Source organism: Miniopterus schreibersii (genome assembly GCF_964146895.1).
Source record: "Miniopterus schreibersii genome assembly, chromosome: 10".
Taxonomy (NCBI): Eukaryota; Metazoa; Chordata; class Mammalia; order Chiroptera; family Miniopteridae; genus Miniopterus; species Miniopterus schreibersii.
The window spans coordinates 65,199,674-65,221,631 of record NC_138110.1 but is presented as its reverse complement, the minus strand read 5'-3'; the positions used below and the strand labels follow the sequence as shown (position 1 = coordinate 65,221,631).

The 21,958-nt window shown below is 41.9% G+C and overlaps 1 pseudogene across 1 annotated transcript; it reads right to left on the bottom strand.

Annotated features, from left to right (window-relative positions):
* Positions 1-17,966: 17,966 nt before the first annotated feature.
* On the bottom strand, positions 17,967-19,147 carry LOC308562350 (keratin, type I cytoskeletal 18 pseudogene; annotated as a pseudogene). The gene has a single exon. The product of its transcript is annotated as a keratin, type I cytoskeletal 18 pseudogene (transcript).
* Positions 19,148-21,958: the final 2,811 nt, after the last annotated feature.

Below are 21,958 nucleotides of genomic sequence, written 5' to 3'. Positions count from 1 at the left end.
CTAGAAAGCCAAAGGCACCCCACCTAGGCTCTCTCCTGTTGATTCTCCTGTCCTAAGCCCTTGCTTGTTTCACTGTCCCCAGCTTTAATAAGCGTACTCTCAAATTCAAAAAAAAAAATTTAATATAAAAAATAAAATAGCCAAAAAAATATATAACACCATGCTCCTACTTCTCAGATTTAATCAGTTAACATTTTATGTCAGTGACTCTGCCATTTTTAAATACAAGAAATAAAGCATTACAGTTCAAATTGTCATCCCCTTTAATCACCTTCACCAGAAACAATAATAGATAAATATGCATCGTCTAGCCAATTTATAGTATACACCTATATTATATTTCATCTAATCAGAGACACATCAATTGTAAAATGCAGTATTATTTTAAGCTCCATTTAAAAATATAAACACCACCAATTAAACTATGCCACAATATTTTCTAATCTTAGATTTTATTTAATACATATTGAAAGAATTTCTTTAGACTTATTTAGACATATATATTTTTTATCATACCATATTTCATCAAATCTAAAATGCCATCTTTTTTAAGATGCATCCTTATTCAAAGATTTTTTTTAAGTGTGTCTTAGGATTAATGAGTTATGGCTTATCACTTTGTGCATACATAAAAAGAAAATTTCAAGCAAAATAAAACTGTTTAAGTATTCCTAAACTTCCTATCTAAAGCTCGTCTTCTGCATCAATTTCTTTTATTATTATTTTAAAATATGTTTTCTTTTTATTTCAGAGAGGAAGGGAGAAGGAGAGAGAGATAGAAACATCAATGATAAGAGAAAATCATTGATTGGCTGCCTCCTGCACACCCCCACTGGGGATTGAGCTCGAAACCGGGGCATGTACCCTGACTGGGAATCGAACTGGCAACCTCTTGGTGCATGGGACCATGCTCAACCAACTGAGCGACACTGGCAGGGCCCTTTTTAAAGTTAATAGACTTTTAAAAAACACTTTTAGGTTTATAGAAAAATTTGAGCAAAAAGTAGAGTTCTCGTGTACCCTCTCACCCTCCCTCCCAACTTTTCTAATTTTTAACATCTTGCATTAGTGTAGTACATTTGTTATAATTGATGAGCCAATATTGATGTCAATTTTTTTTATTTCAGGTTCTATTTATTTTATTTTTTTAGATTCTCACTTTTATTTATTTTTAAAAAAGCACTTATTTTTCACTTAGTTGACATCCAATACTATATTAGTTTCAAGTGTACACCCCAATGATTAGACATATAACTTACTAACTGATCATCCTGCTAAATCTCATACCCATGTGACACCATACATAGTTATTAGAATATTACTAATTATACTCCCCATGCTGCACTTTACATCCCCATGACTATTCTGTGACAACCAATGTGTGCTTCTTAATCCCCTCAACGTTTTTACCCATCTCCCCAACCCCCCTCTCATCTGGCAACTGTCAAAATGTTCTCTGTGTCTAGGAGTCTGTTTCTGCTCTGTTTGTTTGTTTTGTTTTTTAGTTTCAATTGTTGATACATATGTATTTATTGCCACTTTATTGCTCATATTTTTGTCTCTTCTTCTTCCCCTTCAATATCACCCTTTAGCATTTCATATAATACTGGTTTGGTGGTGATGAATTTCTTTAGTTTCTTCTTGTCTGGGAAGTTCTTTATATGTCCTTCAATTCTAAATGATAGCTTTACTGGGTAGAGTCATCTTGGTTGTAGGTCCTTGCTTTTCATCACTTTGAATAGTTCATGCCATTCCTTCTGGCCTGCAGAGTTTCTGCTGAGAAATCAGCTGACAGTCTTATGGGAGCTCCCTTGTAGGTAACTAACTGCTTTTCTCTTGCTGCTTTTAAGGTTTTCTCTTTGTCTTTAACCTTTGGCATTTTAATTATGATGAGACTTGGTGTGGGCCTCTTGGGTTCATCTTGTTTAGAGCTCTCTGTGCTCCTGGGCTTGTACATCTCTTTTCTTCACTAGGTTAGGGAAGTTTTCTGTCATTAGTTATTCAAATAGGTTTTCAATTTCTTGCTCTCTCCTTTCTCCTCCAAACACCTCTATGATTTGAATGTTGGTGTGCTTGAAGTTGTTTCAGAAGCTTCTTACACTATCTTAATTTTTTTTTTAATTCTTTTTTCTTTTTGCCATTATGATTGGTGTTTTTTGCTTCCTTATATTCCAAATCACTGATTTGATTCTCAGCTTCATCTACTCTACTGTTGATTCCCTGTAAATTATTCATTTCAGTTTATGTAGCCTTCACTTCTGACTAGTTCTTTTTTATGGTTTCTATGTCCTTTTTTATGCTATTGAAGTTCTCACTGAATTCATCTGCTCTTCCCCTAAGTTCACTGAGCATCCTTATAACCAGTGTTTTGGAGTCTGCATCTAGTAGATTGCTTGTCCCATTTTTAGTTCTTTTTCTGGATTTTGTTCTGTTCTTTCATTTGTGACCTGTTTCTTTGTCTCTTCATTTTGGCAGACTCCCTGTGTTTGTGTCTGTATATTAGGTAGTATTGCTACACCTCCCAGGGTTGGTAGAGTGGTATAATTGTGTAGGTATCCTGTAGGGTCCAGTGGCACAGCCTCCCCACTCACCCTCGCTGGGCACTGCCCCCCTCATGGGCTATGTCCACCCTCCTGGTGTAGTTGAGCTTTGATAGCTGTTATGAAATGTGTGTTCAAATCCTTTGTCCATTTTTTATTGGGTTGTTTGCTTTATCATTGAATTGAGAGGGTTTTTTATATCCCAGTTTTTAAACAGGAGAAGAGTCTTGAAATGATTTCATCATGTGTTTCCTTTAAGCCATGTTTTTTTCTCTGTGGTTTCCATCACATATTGCAAAATAAAGAGTCATAGTCTTTCTGATGACAGCCAATACTCTGGCCTTGAAATTATTTTTTTCTCAACCCCCTAAAGCATTTGGTAGCTGTGGTTTTATTTTTCACTGTAGAAGCTCCTGAGAATTGGGCAAATTGGGCATAACAAAGGAATGTTTTCTGGTGCTGGGAAATGAATGCAATGGAAAAACACATGAACATACTTACTTTTATTAATGGAAAGATGTTTTAGTTGGGTATAGAATTCTATAAATTTTTTTCCCAACACATAGAAAATATCATTCCACTTTCTTCTCACTTCTGTTGCCATCTAACTAAATGTAATCTCTTTTTTTTCCTCCTGGATGCTCTTTAAGATTTTTCTCTGTGTCTTTGGTCCTCTGTAGTTTCATTATGATGTATCTAGGTACAGATTTATTTATTTGTTTGTTTGTTTGTTTTGTTAATTCTCACCTGAGGATATTTTATCCATTGCTTTTCAGACAGAGTGGAAGGGAAGGAAGGAGAGAAAGAGAAAGAGAGAGAAACATCAATGTAAGAGAGACACATCAGCTGGTTGCCTCCTGCACTCACTCCTACCAGGGGCAGGGAGTGAACCTGCAACCAAGGGACATATCCATGACCAGGAATCGAACCCAAGGCCCTTCACTGTGCAGGCCATCTCTCTAACCAGTGAGCCACACCAGCCACGGCCAGATTTCTTTTTATGTAGACTGCTTGGAATTGAGCTTTTAGAATCTGTAAATTGGTATCTTTCAATAGTTTCAGATGCTTTTCAGCTATTCTCTCTTCAAATATTGCCTCTGTCCCTATCTTCTCTCTTGTTCTTCAATTTCTGGAACTTTGATTAAATATGTATTAGAACTTCTCACTCTGTTATCTCTGTCTCTGACCTCTTGTCTGTGTTTCCCTTCTTTCTGTCTCTTGAGCTTATTATCTCATTGTTTAAATAAATGCCCACAAAATGCATGAAGACAATTGTACTGGGCAGATTGGTTGCCCATGAGTCCTATACACCTATTCTATGTGACTTTTAGCTAGTCTTCCATTGATGGAGCTAACATCCATCCATTATTTTATTATTGCAGTCACAATAACATCTTTGAGAAAAATCTAATTCTCAGAAATTGCTTTATAATTTAAAATTAGGGTTTTTAACCTGATTTTACTGGAGATAGTACCTGACATCCTTATACAAGTATCCATGACTTCCTCTTTCACTCTCATCAGTATTCTGTTTTGGAAATTAAGCTATATGAATACCTTATTCATATTAAGTATCATGACATCTTTTGGTTAACAGCAGCTACATATACTATCTCAGTGATTTTCTTCTTTTGGTAATATGTGCTCACTATATTAATTTATTTAGTGTTTTTAGAATTGACAGTACAATTTTGAGGTATTGAAAGAATGTGTGATTTTGTCATCATTCTCTATTTGCCTAAATGCATGTTTTATTTTTTCCCCCAATTGAATCACAACACTAGAAATGCTTATGTTCAAAGTCAGCAGAAAGCTTCTGTGAAACTGATTTTCAAAGCTCCAGCAATGGTTTCCACATGACACATCAATCATACCAGCTTCTCAATGTTTTGAAATGTCTGTCATCCAATTTTAAGGTTTTGGGAATTTCTCCTGCTTTTAGTTATATTGCTTGGTGAGTGACAGGCAAGCTTTTTAGCCATAGCACAACTTCATCTTCTTATAGATGTGTGTATTTTTTATTTCATAAAATCCCTGGTAGTCCCACTGTGAAGAAAGAAAAAAAAAAGACGAAGAAAAATTACAGGAATTCCTTCAGCACCATCTAGGTGCTTTTGTCTTGCTGCTCTCTTTCTTGTACATAGAATGTACATAACTTTCATTTCAATGTTGAATTAATGTAATATTGTTAGGAAATGTAAAATGATCATTAACTTCCACACATGATGTGCCCACATCACTCAAATGAAATAATGACAATATTAACAACTATGACCAAGTTCATACATGCTCAGGCAATGACAGCTTCATCATGACCTTCATCTGGCTAAAAGCAATCATATAACTTCAACTGTGAAATATATCCCAATAACAGAAATGTTAAAATGTGAAAATAAATACATAAGTAATAAAATGTGAAAAGAAATGTGCATCTTACAATTGATGAAATATGGTAAAAACAAAATATGATAATGGTATGAGAAAAAATTAACAAATCCATGATCTTCACATAAATTTTCAACAAGTGCCTTTCAATAACAGAAATAAAGTAGAATAAACATTTTTAAGGAACGTAGATAATTTGAACAACAGTATTAGTAAGCTTGGTCTAAAAGGCATATATAGATCAGCTAAACAACAACAGCAATAGCAACAAATGTTGGGGGGGGGGGGAACAGAGACATAGAAAGACAACAACAGAGAGACACACACATACATAAAGAGAGACAGGCAGAAAGACAGACAGACGGAAATAGAGAGGCAGACAGAGAAAAAAAGATGTCCAGAAACAAGAACAAGAGGTTAATAACAGTTAAAGCTAGTAATGGATATATGAGGGTACATTATATGTTCTTAAATATCCATAATAAAAAGTTTTAAAAAATGAATGTGTTCTTCTGGCTGCTGTGTGGTGAAGGGGCTGATGGGGGTACGGATGGAAACAAGGAGACCAGTTAGGCTACTACAATAATCAAGGTATGAAAGACTGGCTAAAAGTCATGTTTATTATAATGTACTTATAGGAAGTGGCATCAATAACTACTCATTAATCATTGACTATAGGCCACATTAACTTTGTAAGTATTTTGTAACTACATTAGTAAAACCTATATATGAATGGTCAGTCTTCAGGATTTGGTGATAATTTGAAATTATGCATAAAGTGGGTGATTAGACAAGTCAGGTTCTCAAACATTTTTTACCCCAATTGTGGCAGCCACGTTCAAGAGGTCCCCTAATAAGCTTTGTCTTCTGGTATTCACACCCCTGTATAGCCTTTTCCAACACTTCATCACAACCAAATATGGCAAAAGTGATGGTATGTGACTTCTGAAGCTAGGTCATAAAAGACATTGCCATTTCTGCCTTATTCTCTTGAGTCACTTCCTTTGGGGGAAGCCAGAACCATATTGTAAGGACACTCAAGCAACCCTATACAGAGGTCACACAATGAGGAACTGAGGCCTTCAACCAATGGCCAGCAACAACTTTCTAGCCATGTGAGTGAGACATCCTGGAAGCAAATCCTCCAGTCCCAGTAAAGCTTTCAAATGATTGCAACAGTCCTGGCTGGCGTCTTGACTGCAACCTGATGAGAGACCCTGAACCAGAACCATCTAACTAAGCTGCTCTTGAATTCCTGACCCTGAGATGTGGTGAGATAACAAATGCTTGTTGATTTAAGTAAATTTTGAAGTAATTGTTATGCAGCAATAGATCACTGATACACCAACTCACAGTAAGAAATAAATTATATATCATGACTCAGTACACACATACTTATGTATGGAAAAATATAATAAATTTCATGAAAATGAAAAAAAATGCAAAGAGAGATGTCTGAAATTATGCTCACCATGAAATAAGGCAATTGGAATACTTGTTGCTTTCTACTTGGTAATTTTCTCGAGTGCCTAAAATCCATATGCATATTTTATCTTTTTCTTTTAATTAAAATTCAATTTTAAAAATTATCTTTTTTCTGACTGAAAAAATAATGATAAAAAATAAAAGGCAGGCTTGTCCAGGTAGTTCAGTTGCCAAAGTTGTGGGCTTGATCCCTGATCAGGGCACATACAACAATCAACCAATGCATGTATAAATGAATGGAACGACAGATGGTTCTCTCTCTCTCTCTCCCCCTCTCCCTTAAACGAATAATTTTTTAATTTAAAAAATTAAATAAATAAGTAAAAGGCATATATAGAACTTTGCACCTAGCAAGAGGAAAAAAAATTATTCTTTTCAAACACATACATAATGTTTATAAAAATTGACCATAGAATAATTCATAACCAATGGCAAAGAATGAGTATCATGAATTTTCTCTTAACATAAAGAAATTAACTTATAAATACCATTTGGCTTAGTTAACAAAAAGATAACTAAAAAACTCACATTTATACATTATTTAAACACATTTCTAAATCAATTACAGATAAAAGAATAAATTTATATAAAATCATGAAATACTACAAATATGAAATAATAAAAATACACTATATTAATAGGTGTAGTAGCTTCTGTTGGTGCTCCAACCATGTTCCTTTTTGTTTAACCATTGGTCCTTTAACAGGTCAGAGTGTGCATCTCCAGTAACACCAGCAGTTCCTGGCTGCCCTTCTCCAGAGACCTGCCCTCAGTTCATGGGAACCATCTGACCTGGGAGATTGTGCCCCCACCTACCACTCCATGGCAGTCTATAGCCAATATTTGACTCAAACAGGGGTGCCAAAGTCCAGCCCACTTGCCTCAAGGTGGGACCAATTCTGTTGCCATTCATGCTCCAGGGCTCCCATGGGTCAGGGCCAGGGACCACACCTTTCCTGAGCTCCTTCCTCTACATTACCCAGCTTCTCTCCGCTCTCTTATTCTGAGAGCCCTCTCAATAAATCCTGTACACAAGAATCCCTGTCTTAGGCTATACTTCTGGGAAACATGACGTAAGACTGATGTATAACCATAAATGACAATATTAGAGAAGAAGAAAGGCTGGGAATGGTTGAGCTAATTAGCCAGCATTGGACATGAGGGAAAGAATAATAGAAGAAATCCAAAGAAAGCAGAAGGAATTAAATAAAATTTAGAAATTAAGTGCATATATAATATATACAAGAAAGAAGACATAACTTAGCAATTTAAAAAATGAAAAAAGATGCATAATTATAGAAAAAGCCAGAAATTTAAATTATAAACAACTATAAAGTATGAACAATTTTTTGCTACTAAACTTTAAAACTTAGATGAAATGGGTAAATTCCTAGAAAATGTATCTATCCAAAACTGATTCAAAGAATAAATTGAAAAGTTAAATAATTTTATAACCATTTGACAAATGGTTATAAAATTTAATCAAAAGCTTTAAAATCTACCTTTTAAAAAGTAGGCTCTGATAGTTTTATAAGCAGTTTCTTCAAAGCATTCAAGGAACAGATCATTCCTATCTCATGAAAACTGTTCCAGAAAATAAGGGGAGAACATGACTAATTCATTTTATGAGATTAGAAAAACCTTGATACTCAACCCAAACAAGAACAAAATGAGAAAAAAAATCTCTGAGCAATATCACTTATAAACATAGATATGAAAATTCAAAACAAAATTCTGCAAACTGTTGCACAGTGAACACCCATGTGCTTTATAGTTCCCTTGGCTCTGGCTCTGTTAGAGAATGTCTATTCTTTCCTTTGCATTGAGAGGACTTTTTATCCTTTTAAACATATTCAGAAAGTCAGCACATTATATTAATAATAATAATAATAATAATAATAATAATAATAATAATAATAAAATATATTTTTTTTAATTCTAGAAACTGTATCAAACAATGTATTTACAATAACTATACATCATGCCCTAGTTGGATTTATCTCCAGAATTCAGCATTAAAATATATTAAATGCTTACCTTATTATTAATCTTAAAAATACACAAGATTATCTCAAATTTTTAAATAATTTTTTTAAATCACACTTATTAAAAATAAAAAATTCTTAGGTATCTAGAAATAGAATGGAACTTTCTAAACCTGGTAAAAGATATACACCAAAATCCTTTGAAAATTCATATTTAATGGAGCAACAATAAATTTTTGCCCTTAAAATTCTAGAATAAAGCAAGAAAACCCAATGTCACTGTTTCTGTTCACCTTGTACTGGCAGCCATGAGCAGCCTCCTCCTAAAAGTTCAGGAACACCAACTGCACATAGAAATATGCAATAGAAAATTATCAAGGCCAAATCCCCTACAATGTTTTTATAAGAAAGAAAGAGAGTAAGGAGCAAAATAACACCCCTACAGATAACAAACATGAGCCAGAGAGACATGCCCACAAGTCAGATTGCAAATGTAATCTATAACAGATTAAAAATGTAATCTACTATATCTAAATGAGTTCAACGATAATGAGAAGTTTATATGATAAGAAATAGCAACATAAGTCAGAATAGAAAAACTTGGAAAGAAAATGACAGCACTCAAGAAAGAAATTTAAATAAAATTAAAAATCATTTCAGAAATGAGAACTAAACTAGAAGGAACACAAAATAAACTTCCTTTTAAGGATACAACCAAGGCATTGTATACATCACTTCTACTCCCAGCCCACTGGCCTGAATACACGACTTCATTCAGCTGCAGGGGAATCTGGGAAAGGGTCATGGCTGGGCAATCAAATGCCTACCCAAAACCTCTATTGTTATAGAATAAAAGGAAAATAGAGAAGGTAGGGTACAATTTAGTAATCTTTTTAAACCCATCGCTTTGACAATGCAAACCCTTCTGACCTTATGTAGAAAATCCCTTTCCCTTCCCCAAGGGAATCCAATGAATGATTCCAGTTCAGGTCTATGGGAGATGTGGGGCTCTCTCATCAGGTCTAGATAAACTGCTCTGTATTCAGTGACCTAAATAATAAAAGACAAGAAATCTGGCCCCCGCCACACATGGGGATGTGTGCAATGTTGGAGTGGAAACAAGATAACTGCAACAAAAACTCTCATTTGAAAAAATGGAAGAAGGGAAACCTGCCCAGCAGTTGGTGGTCCAAGCTATGATCAAGCCCCACTGGGTGGGCAAAAGTCATGGAACTAGCTACCCTAGCAATGGAGAGAGTTTTTTGGTTGGCTAATTTGGTTCTGCTCATTTTCACTTTGGCAGTGGCATTGCCCACTTGGCCAATTTAACTCTTCTGAATCTAAAATGGACTCTAGCCCATGTGCCCTCCCTGGGTTCTGCATAGCTTTCACAGCTGGCTTCTGACGGGTTCAGGTCTAGGGCTGCTTTAAGGGCTGCAGACCAGGCTTAGAGTTTCTTTAGCAAACCAGCCCCTTTAAACCCTTGGAAGGCTTCAGGTGTATTTATCCACACTCAATTTAATGGGGATTTTTTTGGTGTTGTTTTTTACATTTGAAAACTCTTGACTTTCATTCATTGACATCTATACTATGACATCTTCTCTTTTAAAAAAAGAAATGTATTTCTCACCCAAGGACATGCTTAGAGAGAGGAAGGTGGAGAGAGGCTGAGAGGAACATCAATATGAGAGCGAAACATAGATCAGCTGCCTTCCGTACGTGTCCAGACCAACTGGGGATTGAACCCACAACTTGGGTATGTGCCCTAGCTGGGAATTGAACCCACAACCTTTTGGTGCATGGGCCATTGCTCCAACCAACTGAGCCACACCAGCCGGGCTATGATATCTTCTCTTATTCAGCTTAAAGATAGCATCCAAGGGTATATGAAATAATAGACTTGAATGTTCCAATGTATGTATGTTTTCCAACATTAGCAAGCAGTTCTCCAATTCTCAGCAGACACTGACTGAGTATCCTACAATTCAACTCAAATTCTACACTGTCTACCTAGAGATGGTGTCAGATCCCACAGGTTAAAGGCTTAGTCCCACAAGACTGCCCTCCTCCCGGCTTCAGACACCAATCACAAATCCAGACACCAACCTATGCTTCTGACCCACTGGCTATAGATTAGAGGTCCCCACAATCCCCTCCTTGGGTTTGATTAATTTGCTAGAGCAGCTCACAGAACTCAGAAAAAACATTTTAGTTACTAGATTGCTGGTTTATTATAAAAGGGTATAACTCAAGAACAGCCAGATGGAAAAGATGCCTAACGTAAAGTATGGAGAAAGGGGTATGGAACTTCCAATCCCTCTCTAGCATGGCACTCTTGCAGCATCTCCATGTGCTCACCAACCAAAAAGCTCTTTGAACCCCATCCTTTGGGGTTTTATGAAGGCTTCATTACATAAGCATGGTTGATTAAATCATTGAATTCAATCAAAAGCCCCTCTCCCCTCCCTAGGTGGGGAAGGAGTAAGGAAAGTTCCAACTCTCTAATTACAAGATTAGCTCCCTTGGCAACCAGCCCCCATCCTTAGGTGCTTTCCAAAAGTCACCTCCTTCATCCAAACTCAGTATGGTTGAAAGAGGTTTGTTATTAATATCAAGACACCTTTATTGCTCTTATCATTTAGGAAATGCCAAGGGTTTTAGGAGCTTTGTGCCAGGAACTGGTAACAACAACCAAAAATATATATGTCACAGTATCACAGATGTGAAGGTAACAGCTGTGTTCTGATCTTTGCTGCTGGACAGATGCCCATTGTACAGCCAAGAACCCTTCCTGTAAATGCTTGAGAAACCCTTATCTCTTGCTTAGATTGTCCTTTCAAAGCCACCTCCCATAGATACCCAGATATCTGGGATGTTTTACCTCCAGGGTCCTTATGCTGGGATCACCCTCTCAGGCCTTGTAGCCCTTTGGGGAAAGATCTAAACAACTGTCTTTGCCTCTTGTGTGTGGCTACATCTGGTACAAGGAGACTAGTCCCTTTGATTCACCACCCCATAAACTGCAGTTACTTCCCAAACACAGTCACACTTCTATTTAGATCCCAGTCAGTTCTAAGTGCAGTCTTTCCCAAATCAAGTTTCTCAGGTGAGTTAGATACCAGTCTACTGGGTCCTGCCAGCTCCGGGGGCACATAGCAAGCTTTCTGAGTGGTGCCATCGAAGCCCCTCTAGCTTGGCGCTAGATAAGGGGAAGCACCCTTCTACCTCATCCCAAAGGAGATAAACTCATAGCACAGAAGTATTCAAAGAAATTCTCTTTTAATTTTCAACTCTGTCTCTCTGCCTCACCAACATCTTTTGTGGGCCAGGGTGGGGAGGGTCATCTAAGGTTCCCAAAGCTGGTTTTGACAACTCTTTCCACATCCTGCATAGGTGGTCTAACAGAACTTCCTCTTGGTGCTGAGGTTGGGATGGAGTCACCGATTCTCTTAGGGCCTCAGCTGAAATCAAGATACAAAGAGTCCGATCCTGCCACATTCGTTAACATCCTGCCACATTTGAGAGAAGGTGACAAACAACCCAGCAGAAGCCAGCAAACCTCAGGGATATTTTTCAACTGGGAACATGAGGCTAAATTAAGCGCTTCCTCTGTGGGAGGGAATGTTGGGGGGGGGCACTTAATTCTAACTCTTTTTCATGAATGAAAAAATAAATATATAAAAAGCATTCACCAGGAACATCCTCACAGCTCGGAAATTCCAGTCAACTGGGCTCCCACCACCACTTCCTGCAGCAGAAGGAAGATGGGTTCCGTTCCAGATATTCTGGGCCCAGCCTTGGCGGGCTTCCCTGGATGGTGTGTTTATTTGGCGGTTGCCCTATTCCCCCGCCACCCCCATCCCAGCTTTCCTCCTCTTTAGCTGGATACCGAGGGACAACAGAGAACGGGGACCCTAGTTTAAACAGCTCTCCTTTCCTCCATCCATCCATCCCCCATTTCCAATTCCTTCCGATCAATCGCAGAACAAACCCTTATTGACATCTCCCTGCATTGTGTCCTGCCTGTCACTCAAGTCCCTGGAATCTTGCTCCTGCCCTTGTCACTCCACTGAAACTGTCCTTCCATAATAGCACCCTCATTCAACTCACTGACCATTTCTTCCTTCCCTGGCAGTGTTCCTGGTTCCTTTGGCACCAGGTCTTGGCTTTTCACTCACCTCTCTGGCTACTCCTTCTCGGCCTCCTTCTAACTCTTAAAAGTGACAGGTTTGGGGCTCAACCCACTTCTCTCAAGCCACACTCTGTTCCTAGGTGTGGCTTCCTTTGCCACGTATTTGCTTAAGTCCAAAAAATCTGTATCTTCATCTAGATGAGCCCCCTGTCCTTTCATCTAAACTCCCCACTATCACATGTCTCCACTTGGATGAGCCACAGGCACTTCGAACAAACATGTGCAAAAGGAAGCTCATTTCCCCCACCCACCCATAAAATCCTATTTCTTTTATTAAATCACCCGACCCATTGAAGGCACTAGTATCAATCCAGTCACTCAAGCCAGGAAAGTGGATGCTATATCCAGTTTTGACATATCTCTCTGCTCTTCTTCCCATATCTAATTAAGAGCCAAACCCCACTGATTATACCTCTCTCATAACCCTCATATCCATTTATTCAAATTTATGATGTGATTATCTCCTGGATGACTGCCACTGCTCCCAGCCGGTCGCTGTGCCTCCAGTTCTGCCCGTCTCCAATCCATTCTCCACTCAGTAGTTCATTCATTCAAACAATTTTTCTGAGCATAACCCTGACGCTCCTTCCACCAAGCAGGATCTGCGTCTGTTTCCACGTCCTCCCATGTAGCCATCAGGTCTCAGCTCAAATCCCATCTGCCTCTTTGAAATACCTGTTCTTACCACCCCAGCCTCAAGGAGGCACCTCCCCTCTACCTCGGCCGGCACCAAGTCCTGGTGCTCCTCATAGCACCCACCACACCCAGCTTCATTGCCTGTTTTCTGCCCCAGCACCTGGACTGAGGGCCCCTGGAGAGCAGGACTGGGTCTTGGTCTGAGTTGTTCTACTCAAGATCTATTAAATGAAGAGTCAGCTAACAGATCAGAATATTATTTCATAATGTCAGGGAGAGCCTCACGGAGGAGGTGGGGCTTGCAATAGACCCTGAGTCTGGGGCGGATCTGGACAGGTGAGGCGGTCCAGAGAAACTTCCCATAGAGGACAGTGGCCCGTGGAGAGGACTGACTCTGACCAAGCCAGACTGAAAGGCATTCACGAAAAACTGGCCCAGGTTCTTGGGAAGCTGTATACTTAGGAGATGTATTCGGAAGTGGTGGACTCAGAGTTTAAAGGTAAAATCTCCTATCTGCAATTTACTATCAAATGTTTCAGAAAAAAGCATAGATTTTCATATATGCACACAAATAAAGCAGATGTGAAAAATATTCCCACTTTTGAATTAGGTGGAGGGTATATTGTACAGGGGTGCATTGCTCTGTTCATCCCACCTTTTCACCGTGCCGGGAACTTTCCATGACACAAAGTTGAGGAGATGCAAGCTTTCCTTTGATGATGGGGGTGGGAGAGGAAGCTGGCACTCAAGGAAGAGACGTTGGGAGTGTTTATAATTATTCTTATGGTTTCATTTTTAATTATTGTACACATAATTCATGTTGATTGTAGAAAGTTTCAAAAATGAAATTAAATGCAAAGGCATGAATAGAAATCATCCATAGTCACAGCTCCCAGGGAATAAAAATGCTGTCCACATTTACTGTTTCCATCTGGTCTCTGAATGTTTTTGCTTAACTAGGTTCTCCTTCTCCCTTAACCCCTGGGCCTCTGGGTATGTTTGGAGCAATAATTACTCAATTTTGCTGTTTTTGCTCCCAACTCAGAACCTCAGACCCCTGAAGTGTTCCAAGCAGAGAGGTGGCTGAAGCTCAGACGGGTCATCCCACTGTCCCGTCCAGTGCCACCTCCTGTCTTCCCAATGGGCTTCAAAAGGGTAGCAGGTGACAGCCGTGTCAGCTGTGAGGCCCGGGGCAGAAAACTGGGAATGAGGGAGAGACTAACACCTTCTCGGGTAGTGATAGGGTCTCTGGTCTCAGTTACCATCTCTCTACACACAGGTACAAAAACACACCTCTAGGAACACAATAGGCAAACATACCTCTACACACACACAAACACATCTCTGTACACCACATGCACACAAACATACCTCTGTACACACTCTAACATCCCCCTACACACACACACACACACACACACACACACGCCACTGCTCTGATTCCCCCCAGGAACTAACTGGGGAAATTCATTCATATCTATTGAGGACAATAAAAAAACATTTTCCCCCTTCTCCCCTCTCAGGAAGGGCAGTTAGGGGAAGAGAATCATTATTATTTTTGTGTGTTTCCTGGGCTCCCTGTGACATCTGGACCAAGGGCGGACAAGCTGATTCTCTGAGACCAAGAGGAAAATGACCCACTGAAGCCGTGGCCACCAGCGCCTGCCATCCAGGGGCCTCCCCTGCTTCCCCAACTGCAGGAGGTTCTCCTGGCTGGCTGCAAACCAGCCTTCCTAGGAGGTAACCAAACACAGTCATCTTGGCAGCCAGGGCCTCTGAGCCAGGTTTATTTTTATTTTCCAAAGCAAGGCAAATGACATTTTCTTTTACACCAGGGTGTTGCGTATAATTCATACCTGTTGTACTGACAACAGCTCTGGGCATTTGGGATAAGCAGCAGCTTGGAGCAATTCAAGTCTAACCTTGACCTAATTCTATGAGGGGCTCCAGAGCGTAATTCACACTGGAGTGTCCCCCCTAAAGACAAGGGCCAGCCTGTTACACCCTGTCCATCAGTCACTGGCTATGGCCCACGGGGGGCGGGTGTGCATGTACATAATCTCTCTGGCATTTCTGGGCAAAGTGATTCAGCACAGGGCAATGCTCAGGAGAAAGGCCAGCTGAGGGCCGCTAGCAGCCAACACTCACTCACAGGAGCCAGGGAATGGGGCACCTGTGGCCGAAGGGGGATCTGGGCAGGTGTCACACCATCCCCTTTTGCACTTCTTATACCAGTAACAGCTCCAAGCTGTTCTCACACTTGGGCAAACATCAGAGTCCCCTGAAGAGCTCCTTCAAACACACATTGCTGGGCTGCACCCCCAGAGTATCTGATTCCGTAGGTCTGAAGTGGGACCCAAAAATTTGCATTCCTAACAAGTTCCCCAGTCATGCTCAGGCTGCTGGTCTGGACTCCACACTTTGAGAACCACAGGTCTAAGCTGTGGGACAGGCAATTCTCAGCAATTAAAGGTTAAGTTATGAAAGCAGATGGGCTTTCCCGAGAAAGTCATTGTTAACATCAGGCGCTCAGCTCCCTGCAGGACATTGATTTGGGGTAGGGGCTGGAGGAAGAGTCCTGAGGAGAAAGGGGCCAGGAGCCAAGAAGAAGGCTTAGCTGCCACAGCATGAGGCTCCTACCCTGGCTGGGAGCCTGAGCCTTCTGACAGATGAATGCGGGCCGGAGAATTCTGGCTCCTCTCCCGAGGGCAACAAGGCCATAGGCTCTGAGAGCCAGGTTGGAGTGGCCGCACTCCTGGTCTCCACACCCACCAGTGGCTCCCAGAGAATGATGCTCACGTTCAGCCCCACGCACTGGCAAGGCAGGGCAGGAAGGTGTCCCCATGGCTACTGTTAGAAGTCCAGGGCCCTGAAAGCAAAAGAGACGTGTCCATTGACCCAGCTTGTTAAAGGCAGACCCGGGTTTGCAGCAGGCCTCTGGGGCCAAGTTACAGGGGCTCCCATCCCAGCCAGGGCTCTATCTTTTGCAAGTTCTGGGGAAACTTCCTCTCCACTCTCTCACCGGACACTTCAGACACCAGATGAGTTTGGGTTTTCCCACAACAAGGCAATTCATTTCTCTGGCAGACTCCGACTGCATGTCCTATAATCTAACTCAACTCTCACACTATCTGGAGATAGCATCAGATCCTCAGGTTAAGACTGACTCCCACTACAGAATGTAATTTGGGCCCTGACCAGCATGGCTCAGTGGTTAGAAAGTCGGCCTATGCACCAAGGGGCCGTGGGTTCGATTACTGGTCAAGGGCATGTACCTGGATTGCAGACTCATCCCCTGCCCCAGTCGGGGCAGGTGCAGGAGGCAACCAGTCAATGTGTTTCTCTCACATTGATGTTTCCCTCTCTCTCCATTCCACTCTTTCTGAAAAGGCAATGGAAAGAATATCCTCGGGTGAGGAATGAATGAATGAATGAATGAATGAATGAATGAATGAATGAATGAATGAATGAAATTAATGGAAAAAATATCCTCAGGTGAGGATTACCAAAAATAAAAAATAAAGTAATTTGGAAAAGCCACTGTGGAAACAGTGTGGTGGTTTCTCAAAAATGTTTAAATAGAACTGCCGTAGGAGCCAGCAATCGCACTCCTGGGTATTTATCCAGAGGAAATTAAACCATTATCTCGAAGAGATACCTGCTCGCTCATACTCATTGCAGTATTACTCACAATAGCCAAGATATGAAGTGTGGACAAAAAAGGGGCCATACCCTGGTAGTGTGCTCAGTGGTTAGAGCGCAGGCCTGCACACCAAAGGGTTGTGGGTGCACTCCCTGGGCCCTGGCCAGGCACATGCAGGAGGCAGCCAGTCCATCTCTCACACATTGATGTCCTCTCTCTCTCTCTCTCTCTCTCTCTCTCTCCCCCCCCTCCCCCTCCCTCTCCCTCCCTTCCATTCTCTCTGAAAAGCAATGGAAAAAAATATCCTCAGGCGACAACTAACAAACAAACAAAAAGAAGGGGGCTGGCCGCATATAACCTGACATGCTCAGGGAAGGCCTGTAGGCGTCTTTACAAACTCAGAGACCCAAAGTAACCCCAGGGGATGGCCTGAAATTAAAACTTCACAACTAAAAGTGAGTCAGGGGGGATAGTGACCAAGGAGGTGACGTCCAAGGTGGAATCTTCCTTTACAAAGGTCACTCTTCGCCTAAATTGAGCCTTTCTCTTGCGTATTTGCGTAAAATACCTTCTGCAGGTCAGAGTAATCTCCTTTATCTAGATGCCTCAGGGCACAGTCTCCCCACTTCTCCACTAGCCTCAGACCCAGAACCCCTCATTGTTGTCCTGCCTGAAGACCATCTCTACATGCTGTAAACGTTAACCATTAACTGCCCTATGCCCACCAATGTAAAGGAAGCACGCGTCTCTCCATTTGACCCTGTCCAATCTCAGAGACTTCCTGCGCTTTGCTTTCTCTTGGCCCCATGATCTACCACCAATAAATTTCATGTAACCTATCCCCTCTTATGCCTCCTCCTTTGCTTTTAGTGTATAAAATAAGCTGCAAAATTGCCATTCTCCAGAGCATTTTCTCAGTCCGTTGAGATTTTGCTTACTGGTAATTGTCATTGGTTTGGCTCAAATAAACTCAAAAATTCTCTACAGGTTTGGACGTTTCTTTCTTTCTTTATTTCTTTAATGTTCAATGATCTCTGAACTTTTTATTGGCCTCTTGCCCCCCCCCCAAGGGGTGCCCCACTTCTGCTGCCTTTAAAGCCTCAGAACTTTGGCATCGTTGACCTCAGACACTTTGCCATCCACAATCCTGGGTGGGGAGGGAAGTTGGTCTTTTGAATGGATTGTATGGAGTGGCTATTGTCCAGGGCTTCACCAAGATTGAAGTACTCTCTTTTCAGCAGGCGGCTGTAAGTGGCCATCTCAGCCTCCAGTTTGACCTGGATGTTCAGCAGTGCCTTGGACTCCTGGGGCTGGTGCTATTGCTCTGCCCAGGTCTGGGCCAGCTCTGACTCCATGTGCAACAGGATCCTGTTGAGCTGTTCCATCTGCGTGGTATAGCTCATCTCCACCTCTCTCAGGCCATTCTCCAGACTGACCTACAGATTTCTCATGGAGTTCAAGTTAATCTCCAAGGACTAGATCGTATGTCAGTTCCATGAGTGTCATCTCAGCAGCTGCTATCTCAGCCATCTATAAGGTGACCACTGTGGTGCTCTCCTCAGTCTACTGGGACAAGCACTTGTCTAGATCCTCTCGGTTCTTCTGAGCCATTTCATCCCACTGGAGTCAGATGTCTGCCATGATCTGGCTGAGGTTCTGAGATTTGGAGGCATCCAATTCTACGATCAACCCAGAGATGGTAATCTGGTTTTGTAGACCATTTACTTCCTCCTCATGGTTCTTCATGAAGAGCAGCTCTTCCTTAAGATCTCTGTTTCTAGCTGCAGACGGGTAATATTGGTGTCATCAGTGACCTTTCAGAACCCATTGACGTCATTCTCCAAACACTGGCGCATGGCCAGCTGTATCTCACACTTGACTTTGAAGTCATCAACAGCAAGTCAGGCATTGTCAATCTGCAGAATGATGCAGGCACTGTCCACAAAACTTACAAAGATCTGAGCCCTCAGGTCCTTGATGGTCTTGAAGTAATGCCCCAGTCTCTGACCTGGGGTCCCATCTTCTCCGGACATTCCTAGATTTTGCTCTCCAGTCTCTGATTATCAGCCTCCAGGCTTCTCACTGTCTCTAGGCAGGAGGCCAGACAGTCATTCAGGCATTGCATAGCCTCCCTCTTGCTCTGAATGCTCCCTATGCCCATCAGACGCTTGGCCATCGCCACAGCCAGGCCTCCAAACTCTGGCCAGCCTGGTAGCTGGGCAGCTGTACGGAGCAGAGTCCAATAGTTTGTGGAGAAGCTGGAAAGGGTGCTGAAGCTCATGCTGTTTAGGGAGGAAGGTAAGAAGCTGAGACTCAGGTTTAAGCAGTAGTCAGTTTGGATGTTTCTTACATCAACAGAAACAACCTAAGTGTTCATCAACAGGTGCATATATATATACACACACACACAATAATAACCATTGTGTGTGTGTGTGTGTATATATCATACTGTATGATATCATCTGTAAGTGGAATCTAAAAAAGGCAAATTCAGAGAAACAGAGTAGAATTGTGGTTACCAGGGGCTGGGGGGTGAGGGAAATGGAAAGATGTTGGTCAAAGTGTACAAACTTCCAGTTATAAGATTAATAAGGTCTGGGGATCTAATGTACAGCATGGAGACTATAGTTAACAATACTGTATTATATACTTAAAAGTTGCTAAGAGAGTAAACCTTAAGTGTTCTAATCACAAAAGAGAAATGGTAATTATGTGATGTAATAGAGGTATTAGCTATGACGGTAATCATTTTGCAATATATAAATGTATCAAATCAACACATGCATACCTTAAATTTACACGATGTTATATGTCAATTATTATATCTCAATAAATCAGGGAAAGGAAGACTTGAGATGCCAATACCAACTGAATAGAAACTGGGGGTTTCAACTCCTTCCACAGTTCAATAACTTGCTAGAATGACTCACAAACTGAAGGAAACATTTGCTGACATTTACCAGGTTCTTATAAAGAATACAGATGAACAATCAGATGAAGAGGCACATAGGCCTCATCCAGAGGCTATATCACCTCATTAACATAAGCTCCAGCAGGATAGAAAGCACTTGTTATGAATAACAAAAGACACTCCTATCACCTAGGAAATTACAAAAATTTTAGGAGTCCTATGCCAATAACCGGTACAGAAACTATATATATCTTATTACATATAGGAAATGAACGGTCAGTGGCTTTAGGCAAAAAGGGAATTCATTGGTTCATATAACTGGCAGGTTCCAGGGTAACTAACTTGAGGAATGGCTTAATCAGGGCTCAAACAAGTCCTGCCTCTCAGCCTTGCCTTCTTCCAGGTCCTGTCCTGCTCCTGGATTTAAAAGAGTGGCAGCAGCTCCAGATCTCGCTGACGCTCAGCAGGTTCAGGAAGAATCTCTTCCTGGTTACTCAGCAGGAAGAGCAGGTCCTGGAGTCAACTTTGGTTAAGCCTGATGGACTCAGTGGCTCAGGTTAAAGGTGAGCTACTGGATGAGAGGGAGGGAGGAGAGGCTAGAGGAGAGGCTCCCCAAGGGAAAATCTGCTGCCAGGAAAAGCGAGAGTACAGGTAGAGCAGCAAGATCCAGCAGAGATGCCCTCAGAGAGTGCTGCCCACTTGTCTGCTTGCCTGTTGTCTGGTCCTCTGAGGCTTAGTTGTCTAATTATCTGCTTGTCTGGTTAGTTGGTTGCCTGGTCAAAGGGGCCCCATCTGGGGGTAAGGAGCTCTGGTTGAAGAACCATCTTGCCTCTATCAGGCCCTGAAGCTGATACAAATTCTAGGTCCCTGATACCCAATTAGCTGAAGATGGAACATAAGGGAAGGGGACTTCTTGTGTGGGTGCTGTCCAAGGAGCCAGGGATACTCGGCCCCTGACCTCACTGTCCTAGGGATTGGGGCTACAATGATAAATTTGAGGGTACAACAGAGAACAAAGATACTTGTACCACTCAGGGTCCCAGAAGGAAATAGATGCAAACTCAAATTAGGTTAATTCTGGGAGAGTTTAATAAAGCGACTCTTTACAAAGGTTTGGGCAGCATATCAGGAGACCTCAGGGAAGGAAGAGTAGTGACATCTGGATTCTGTGACCACCCCAGGCCTGGAAGGCTGAGGGGAGGGAGCTGTTAGCCAGGAGAATTGGAACCCAGGGGCAGAGAGGGCTGTATTAAGATAGCTACCTGACAAGAAGTTGTAACCTGGGACAAGGCTGAAGAAGGCTCCAGGAAGGAGCTGGGGGAATAAACGTCCTCTCTCTCTCATTCCTCCCTCCCTCCAATTTCCTACTATGGCTCCCATTGGTAACACCCAACCAAAAGCTAGAGTGCAGGCAGCCCATTGGAGCAGCCACATAGCCCAGCCTCCCAGGCACAGAGCTAGGCAGAGACACTGGGAGAGGGCCTGGCTAGAGTCCAGAGTGGCCCTGTACAAGTGGAGTGTGTCTGCAGGGCTCTCCAGGGGCTGCTAAGACCTAAATCTTAAAGTCTGGGTTGCCCAGGCAAGAGCAATGGTGCCTTAAGGGATCAGTCCTACATCCCAGAGCAGAGCAAACATGACAAACACAGCAATAGAGACAAATGAGTCAACACCCACCAGGGTCATCCAGGCCAGAGATAGAAAAGGTCCCATACCCTGATATGACTCCAGGAGCCTGGAAGGGAGGCCCAGTGAGAAAGGCCAGCTGAGCAGAGACTGCTCGCTTCAAGTATCTCTGAGACAATGGGTGCCCTGAGCTGAGTAAGGGATCCATTTTTTACTTTATGTCCTTGCATCTTCTCCGAGCAGCTCCAGGGCTCCTTCTTGGTGCCAGGGAAGGAGCTGACAAACTGAATCATGCTGGGAGGTAAGGGCCACAGTCAGAACCAGCTTCATGGGGGTGCCACCTGTGCCCTCAGGCAGAGCCCCACACTTGGCTTAATGCTCTGCTGTCACTGACTTTAAATTCCTCATGATTTTGAACAAGAAACACCGGTGGCCTTTTCATTTGGCACAAAGCTCCACAAGTTACATAGCTGATCCTAACTATAGTTTGCTAACTTTTTCAAAGAGTACCTGGGAAAGGGCAGAGCTTAACCCTGAGGCTCCATGCACGGTCAGGCA